Below are 9,839 nucleotides of genomic sequence, written 5' to 3'. Positions count from 1 at the left end.
TGATCGCGACTGTCTGGCACCGTGCTCGGGAAAGAGCAACAGTCCATGACCTGTCTGGACAAACATGCACACGCAAAGAAAACCCTGCAGTGACATGACAGCACGGTCAACTAGGACCTCATTATCACCTGGCTCTGAAATGCACCGCTGACCATCCTGGAACAACACACACACACACACACACACACACACACACACACACACTTGGACCAGGCGTTAAGGGTTACTGGATAAGATTTGAACCACAGCTCTGGAGCTCACAGGAGTGTGAGTGTGTGGGTTTATGTGCATATATTTGCAAGTGAGGCTGGGAGTGTGTGCGTCTTCAATGTGTGTGTGTGTGTGTGTGTGCAGGGCCAGCCAAACCTGCCCCTGCTACCGATACCCTGGCCGTGTCGCACACGCCTGACTGACCAGCTACAGGAAAGAGGAAATGAGGGAACATTTGCGCCTGCATTTAAGAGACTGCATGGCTGTATGCTTGAAGCCGTATTTTCTCGTACGGGTCAGTGAGACGGTCTGTATACAGTAAGAGCGAGCGATCAAGCGTTCACTCGTCTCTCTGCTTCACTGCGAGACCAAGAAGGTTCAGTGTGTGTCAGAGTGGCAGCGAGCGACTCTAGCAGGAGCAATAAACCGAGCAGAAGTAGAAAGCGTGGATGAAAGGGGCAAAAGGGGGACGGCGCTGAGAAGCAGAACATCTCTTTGCTTGATTTATTTCTCTCTGGAAATGTTTTCAACGAGTGTTGTGAAATAGGCTGCGTGGTCGTGGCTTATGTTTGTGGTTTATGAGCACAAGAAGTTACAAAATAACTTGAAAAATGATTTTGTGAGGGACACAAAGTGGGGATTGTGCAACATTTTCCTGCTCTGAATAGGACTGTGAAATGATGAGAAAGTGTGGGTGCCAGAGAAAAATCTTCAACCTGCTGTAAGGAGTTATAAGTGGGTGCTTTTTTGGCTATTACAAGTGTTTTTTAGCTTCGCACTTTGGGGGAAAATAGCCTTTAAAATTTGAGCTGGTGCACCGACTCGTTCCAAAAACGTACTGCTGTTAACCGTTTTCAGGGGTTTTGTCTAAAGAGACGTTCTGAATGATTTCGTCCTCTAAGAAAGTCGAGGGAGAAAGAAGACAAATTGGGAGTGACTGAAAAGGTGAAAATGACAGGAAGGAGAAGCAGGGGAAGAAAAAGGAAAGAAGTAAAGCGAGTGAAGGGTTCTTTGATGAATTGGTTTGGAATGAGAGCAGAGTGCCGCAGAGACCAGTGAAAACAAACTGGACTGAAGCATTTATTTACACTCTGCGTCTCAATTAAGTCAAATAGGGCACTTTAACGAGTCTGACATTTCAACAGTGTAATGAGATACGGAAAGCCGAGGGTCCTTCTGCAGGATGTTCTCTAACCACGGCTAAGTGTGTGTGTGTGTGTGTGTGTGTGTGTGTGTGTTTGTGTGAGTACAGAAAAGTTGCACATGTGACTCCCTGTGCAGATCAGGAGGCACTACTTTCTCATCAGTGCTCCGTCCTTCCACTCCTCTGGCTCGGCACCGCTTCTCTGTGGCACCGTTTGTCTAAACAGAACAATCTGGAAATCTTCAGCGGCCCGGCTCGGGAATGTTAACGGGCTGCGCCGTAACATTACACCTACAGGAGTGTGTGGGTGTCGGCAAGTTTAAGTGAGCGAAGAAGGGAAAGAGGCTGAAAAAGAGAGAGTGGGGGAGAGATAAGAAGGTGGGGTGTGGATGCTGGTGAAAGAAACAGAGTGGAAAATAAAGGTTCGGTTTCTCCTGCCTGTGTGTGTGTGTGTGTGTGTGTGTGTGTGTGTGTGTGTGTGTGTGTGTGTGTGTGTAGGAATGCAGTATTTCGGAGCACGGGGAAACTCCCTCAGCCTCAGTGTAATGTTTTAAGCAGCAAATAAACTCTTGTGGCAGAGTGGATGAAATCCTATCCACACCAGGAGAAAACCATTTCTCACGCTTTGGTGTTTCGATGTGAGCAAACGCAGATTCTTCTGTGTGTATCGGTCCACGCGTGACTTTGGGCCTGTATGTAAATACAAGCGCGCGTGTTTTCTTTCTGAGTCTCCACCAAGGTGTCGCATTTTAACACAGAGAAGAGTGTTCATCAAAAGGCTACGAAAAGCTTCTGTAAGAGGACACAGAGGCTACATGTGTAGCTAGCCTTCATACTGGACACACGATTTAGTGCGAGAGAGTTTTGAGCTGGCTCAGCCGTCCACTCGTAACACTTTTGCCTAAATAACTGTGGTTAGAAGCTTCTTTTAAATGGCTTCTAGTTTAAAGTGATAGTTTTTAGAAATAGCAAAATTTCTCTACTCCATCCACAAAAATCCATTATTTTGCTTGCTTAACAGATATATTAATTTGAAATAAAAAGAAAGAAAAAAGTATCACCTCCCAACACCCAACGCACGATTCAGCAATTACAGCAAATTGATTGAAGGGGCTTTTATCAATCAAAATGCCTTTCCCCTTTCAGAGCGTCAGTATTTTCCATCACATAATCACTGTTTGCTGTGTTTATTCCAACAACTGTGAATGTTTCCACTTTTCAGCCGCAAACCAACAATGTTTGCACAAGTCAGCCAAAAGTGGAAAATAAGCATTTCACGAGCTGTTATCAATAAAACATTTCAAGTGTTTAAAGAGTGACTGCGGAGGGACACGTGTAAGGAAGGACGCTCAGTTTTAACTGGAGGAGTCGGTGTTAGCATACCTGTCAGGGCTGTTTACGTTCCCCTGCCCTCTCCTGCTCTCTGGACTCCGTCTGTGCAGTTTGGTAAATGCCTGTCAAGTGTTTGTTATGACAGCGTCTGAGAATCCTCGCTAACGTGCATGTACAGCAGCATATTTGCACACACTCCTGCAGCTCCGCGTCTGTCCTCAAGTAAATGCATGACTCTTCAATCGGACCAGAAGCCTCTGCACGAGAAGGTCAAAGGTCACCAGCAGCAACATCAGTCCACACATGATTATAGATATGAAACATAAAACTGTATCGAAATCAAATATCGAGTCAATATGTTTTTAAAGACATTCAAAAAATGTAATTATACCTTAAACCATCTGGACTGACAGCATCATTTTCAATTAGATGAGCAAAGCACTGTTCTCCAGCGATCAAACTACAGGCGAAACCTGGTCCTTTAAACAATTTCAGTTTATTTGCATAATTAAGAACCGAAAAACAGAAATAAAAAGACTGAGAAAGTGTAAAGAGGGAATAATAGGTACACCTTGTTACTCATGTTTCCCTCCGGAGATGATTTAATCCTTCATGGCAGAGATGCTGGAAGCATTCCCCACAGATTCTGGTCCATGTTGACATCACAGCATCACACAGCTGCTGCAGATGTGCCAGTTGTGCTTTCGTGATGGGAATCCCCCATTCACATGGATTCACGTGGAAGCTGTTCGTGTGCAGTGAACTCATCGCCATGTTCAAGAATCTGGTTTGAGATGATTTGAGCTTTAAGAACGGACAGAGTGTCCCATGAAAACCATCGTCCACACCACGACAGCAACAGTCGGGACCACTTGTGCAAAGCAGGTTGAAATTATGCTTTCTTGTAATTCACACCAAATTCTGACTCTAACATCTGAACGTTGCAGCAGAACTGGAGACTCATCAGAGCAGGAAACAGATTTCCAGAGTCGACTGTAGCCTCAGTTTCCTGTTCTTTGCAGGGAGCAGTAACACCTGGTGTGGTCTTCTGCTGCTGTTGGACGTCTGCTTCAAAGGTCCACAGGCTGTGAGTTCAGAGATGCTCTTCTGCATACCGTGGTTGCTACAAGTGGTTATTAAAGTTACTGTATCTTCTTGCCACTCTCCTCTGACCTCTGGCTTTTCTCTTTTTCAAACCTGAAAGTGACTCTCTGTAAACCCTCGACATGGTTGTGTGGGGAAGTCCCAGCAGATCTGGAGTTTCTAAATCCTCAGAGCACTGAGCTGCTGCCACGTGACTGGCTGCTTAGATGTGTGCATTAACAAGCAGTTAGGCTACGTCTACACTAATCCAGATAAATTCTAAAACGGTGTTTTCATCTAAAAACGCTCCACGTCCACACTATCGTTTTCAACAGTTTCAGAACAGTTGTGCGTCCACACTGAAACGACGGATACGCTTACGTTCCTGTATTGCGCACGCGTGAAACATAAGACGATTCGGCCTGCGTTATTTTTGTCTGCTATTTATTTACTTTCCGGCTCTTTGAAACGTCGCCGCAAAATGTCGAGGAAAAGTTTTTTAAATGGACTAACAATGAGGCGGAGTTGTTGCTGCGAGTAACACAAAAGTACAAAGTTGCAAAAGCGAGTGAGAATGAAAGAATTTGAAGAAAAGCTCTCTGAAGCATGTACAGACTGATATTAATCTTTAATAGGGCTGTCAAAACTGAGAGCAAACAAAACAACTGCTGTATAATGCCCTCTGCTATCTTAGTTTAATTGGTCACATGACTGCATCATATGATTAAAATGCGTCATCATTTCCGAAAGCCTGCAATTACGCTGTCCACACTGCGACACGAAAACGGCGTTTTTAAATGTATCTGCCTTGGAGAGCGTTTTCAAAACGCTGCGTTTTCCTTGACCAAAAACGGCGTCTCAGTGTGGACCGGAGGCCAAAACGGAGAGAAAAAGATGCGTTTTCAAATGAAAACGTATTAGTGTGGACGTAGCCTTAAACAGGTATACCTAATAAAGTGACCCGCAAGTACATGTCTAAGCATGAGTAAAAAAGAAAAAAGAAATGAGGAAAGGTAAACAAATACAGAACACATGGTTATTTTGATTATGTATTTATTTCTTTTTGGCGTTTTCTGTCTTCCGTACATGTTACAGGATTGAATTTCTGTATTTTCCTGAAAGAAAAGTGTAATTAGGCTCACGATGGCGTCTCTCTCTCTTTTTAATTTGGTCAGTCAGATCTTTATCACATTACAATAATCACTGAAGTGAACGATGAACAAATCACAATTGCTGCAGAGCTTAAAATGAAATGACAAGAAGAATAATGTCACACTTTGCTTGTTAGCTTTTTGGCATTTCTGACTCGGCTCACAAAGCAGAGCTGCGACGGACGTCGCATTCTTGAAAACTAATGAAGTCCCTGTAGACTATAGAAATTGTTTCTCAGTATCATCACTGCTCTTAAATGCTTGTTGGAAATCTAGTGCTCTTAATTCTCTCGTGACCGTAGTGTGTAAGATGTTTCTCCATGGAAACTGTAAGAGTATATCTGCGTGTGCGACTGTGTTCAAGCGCCGATGCACATTACTGAAAAGCTTTCTGGAGCCCGCTCGGTTTTAAATGCTTTGGGCTCTACGGATTAATCCCATATCAGTTTCTCTGAGGGGGGAAAAGAAACTGTGGCCACTGCCAGCGGTCTTTCATCATAGCATGCTCCAAAACGTGATTTGGCACAAATCGAGAGGCTTTGTTGTCGGTTTTACCCAAACTCACCAAACCCCCCGTCACAAAGTCCTCTCATACCAAAGAACACACTCAGAGCTTGTCGTTTATCCGCACGGAGAGTGTCAACAAAAACACGTCCTGACCTCAAACAGCACGCAGACCTCCTCTCTGGAACTCGAGCGCTCATCCTCGCTCGTTGTTTACTTTCTTCTTAATTGTTCTTAAACAGAGCGATGTCATTGTGCATCCAAACTCACATGCACGTAATTACAGCCAATAATCTGTCAGGAAATCTTTCTCACAGGACACCAAAACCAGATTCTGGTTATCCTCTGGATTTGACAGGATTTCACAGCATCCACATTAACAGAACCATCTTATTCTATAACAACATTAACCGACAAATTTAACATCAAATAATATGAAATATAGAACGAACATTTGCTAGATTTTATTTTTTTCTCCTTTTAATTTAATTACATTTAATGTAATCACACTGGGAAAAAGTGAAAACCTTGATTTTTACAACATTTTTCTTTACAACCAGCATTAAAAACACTATTAGAGCTTCAGCTGGGTTTGTTTTTGCTGTCAGTATATATGAGGACAACACAGTTACACAAAGCCCCGTCAGTGTTTGGAGAGGACACTGGGTATTGTCTGGGCTGCTGTATGCACTTCACACACCCACCGTGTCATGGTCCTGGATTTATATAAAGTATCTGCTCAGCCCTGGACCCTCGTAGTCTGAACTCACTAAACCATCATATCAGTGGATTCATTTTTAACTGACAGGTGAAATTTTCATTTTAATGACAGAAAATCAACCAAAACATTACATAAAAGTGATGAATGTCACTGAAATAAGTATTCGATCCCCAACAACCCAGTCAGATCTGTGGATCACAGTTTGGTTGTGCGGCGATGTTGCACAAAGATTACAACGAGTCAGTTACAGATAGTTCTGATTGTAACTCGGTATGTGTAAAGTACACGTGTCCACAGACTCACGTTCTTCCTCTCCACCACTCTGGGCAAGACCAAAGAGGGACCAGATTTTAGACTGTGCAAGTCTGGACGGGGCTATAATAACCTTTATGTGACTTTATGTGATTATTCTGAAATGGAAGAAAAATAAAATGACCATCAGTCGCTCTCAGTCTGGACCTTCATGCGAGGTCTTGGCTCATGGAGTGAGTAGATCATGAGAAAAGTGGTGGATTAGCCTAAAATTACATGTGAGGATCATGTTAATGATCTGAGGGCAGCTCGGCCCACATTCACCAAGAGCACCACTGATAACATGGTATACAGAGCAGCGCTTGCAAAGTTCCCCATCCTTAGAAGGCACATGTACAGCCTTGTTTTAAGTCTGCAGTGAACATCTGAATGATTCAGAGAAGCTTTAGGAAAATAAATTGAGCTCTTTGGCCTCGACTGACCCGCCATGTTTGAGAAAAAGAGAAAAGCTGAGTATGAATAAAAGAAGAACTACTCTTCAAGCGTATCTTAACCTGAGTCATTAAGCCACTTATATCCATGAGTAGCTGCAATAAAAAAGCACAAACACAGAGAAGTGCAGCTAGTTTGTGGCAGTCAAAGCATCACAAGCTAAACATTCAACGTGAAAAGAAATGTTAAGAAACTCCATGATGGCCTGGATCTCCTTGTAACATTTTACTGTTCGCTGTCATCGTTTTGCTGAACGAGAACAACAACCAGCAAAAGTCCAAATAAAGCAGCAGATGGACGACTTTCAGTCCTGCGTGGGATTACTGAGTGACACAGCGGAGCACCTTGACCCGACAAGCCCTGAAAGGGAAACGTGGAAGCTACGAGTACCAGTCCAGTGAGAACAGGTTCGTTTTGTAGCAAATTATCGTCATTATCATGAACTCCTATGAAGGAATCATTTAAGGCTTCTGAGGAAACAACTACAGCCCCTCAAAGACCAACAAACGCACACAAAGACTAGCAACAAACCAAATCAACAGCAGCTAATCCGCTTCCTGTTGCACTCCTTATCCTTTTATAACTCCTTTATCCATATTTAACTCTCCTTCTCATCCCTTCCTCAGTCTTCAAACTTTTTCTTTGGACGACTGAGATGCTGATACACACCGTAGACACACCATAGATCATCCAAGTGTCTCCAAAACACCTTCAGCTGCTGCGCATTTGCTAAGATTTACTGTTCAGAAAGGAAGCGAGAGCAGGACTGCATGTGTGAGAGAGCCAACAGAAAGCTACAGAGAGACAGATGGAGAGAGAAAAAAGCTGGTGACATTTGGAGGGTCCTGACCTGACAAACCCCTCTCCCTCAGTCTCAGCATCTCTTCCACCCCGTCCTTCCTGCTCCATCGCAGCCTTCCAGAGGATAAAACGGGCTTCAGGAGAGAATCTGTCCACCACTTCCCCATGCCAGCACATGGCTCTCATTGTCACTGTGAGAAGATCAACTTATGGCACCACCAACCAACTGGTATCAAACGAGTAACCGGGGCTGGACGGGCCATCTGGTGTATTAGAGGCCTCAGATGGACAGCATGCAGGTTTTACAAACTCTGAACCGAACTCGGAGTTCTCAAGATGGCAAACTCGGTTGCACAGGTGGCGATGAGATTTGGTTTAATCAGTTAACAATACATTTTAAAAGCACACGCTAACTTATAATCAGCTCGACTGTCAAACGTAAACAACCGAGCCTCTCGTCTTTTTCTGGTGGAACTCAAAATAATTTTGCATTCATACGCACAAATTTAAGGAAGTACTCGGTGCTTTTGCAACCCTGCATTTCCAAATTCATTAACATTATTTCATTATCATGCAATTTTTTTCAAACTTCATTCTTCCCCTTTGCTGCACAGGCAGAATTACTGAGGTCACCCTCTGCAATCTGTCAAACATTTTTTCCCTCCTGCAGCATCATAAACCAAGTCAATTAATTATTAGTTAGTCAGGCTTTTTGATTACGATTGATTATTAACAATCTAAGACACTGAACTTCTCGTCAGCCACGACCAGTGTTGGGAAGGTTACTGTTAAAATGTATTCCACTGCAGATTACAGAATACGTGCCCCAAAATGTAGTTTGTAATGTATTCTGTTACGTTACTCAAAGTGAGTAACACATTCTGAATATTTTGGATTACTTAATACAGTGGAACCCCGGTGTTCTGAGAAACCATCCTACTCCGACAAAACGTCCTACCCGTATTATAATTTGACGGTGACATGCGACTAAACCTAACCCAACCCCTAACCATAACCCTAACCATAACCTTAAGAAGTATTCCGGATGGGTGAGAGAAAAAGAAGTTAATTCGGCGTTGGTTTTGTGCGCATGCGCGGCGTCTGCGCAGAAACATTGGGTAGGATGTTTTGTCGGGTAGGATGGATTCCCAGAACACCGGCTTACGAAGACCCCATTTAACGAAAAATTCAAGTTACGAAGGCACTTAACGGCAATATTTCTGCCCGTGGTACGGCAAAATGCCCGCATAACGAAATCCGCTGGCTGAGCCCAGAATGCCCAGAATGCCTTCCGAATCATGTGATAACCCCTTGGCTTTCGTACTTGCATTTCGCTGTTCCACGTGAAAGACGTATTGTTGTTGCAGTGCGCTATTTCGTGTGCTTTTCGTTTGCAATTAGCCTATTGTTCATTCATAGTGGGAGCCGAAAAAACTTTCTGCAAGTGATTCGAGTGAAAAGAAGAAGCGTAAAGTGCTCTCGATGGAAACAAAGAGAGAAATTATTGATAAATATGAGCGAGGTCCTCCTCCACCAAGAACTTCGTCTTCAGCCAGCATCGCCTTACTCAAAAGGCGAAGGGAAAAGGTGCTTCGACTTACGAAAATTTTGACTTACGAAAGACCCTCTGGAACGAATTTATTTCGTAAGTCGGGGTTCCACTGTATATTATAATGCTTTTTACAACTACATGAATGTAATATTGCTGTGTGATTTATTACTAGAACTGCACATGATTATTTGCAGCTAGCAGGTTGTTAATGCTATCCATCAAGTCTAACAGAACTAACCTCAGCTAATGCCAGCTAACAATGTTAGCTCAGTGGCGAGTAGCCTTCAGTAATAGTAATAAATCACACAGCGATAGTACATCGAAGATACTGAAGTGGCACCTAACCAAGTAGCTACCACAACTAAAACAAGGTAGCTGCAGTAGGCTAACGTTAATTTTTAAAAAAGAACTTACTTCCAGATGTTTCTTTAGGTTGGAGTCGTTTGACACTAAGGGCAGCTTGGTTGCTGGCAAACAGAGTTTTCATTGCACGGTCTGATTTTGCCGTGTTCTACTTCTTCTTCTTCTTCCAGGTAAGAAATGCATTCCTCCCCATGCACTGCTGGCTCTGTTGTGCTGGCACCACCAACATTAACA

This window comes from Oreochromis aureus, linkage group 16 (assembly GCF_013358895.1).
Source record: "Oreochromis aureus strain Israel breed Guangdong linkage group 16, ZZ_aureus, whole genome shotgun sequence".
Taxonomy (NCBI): Eukaryota; Metazoa; Chordata; class Actinopteri; order Cichliformes; family Cichlidae; genus Oreochromis; species Oreochromis aureus.
The sequence above is the reverse complement of the archived record's forward strand: the minus strand, read 5'-3'. Positions refer to the sequence as shown.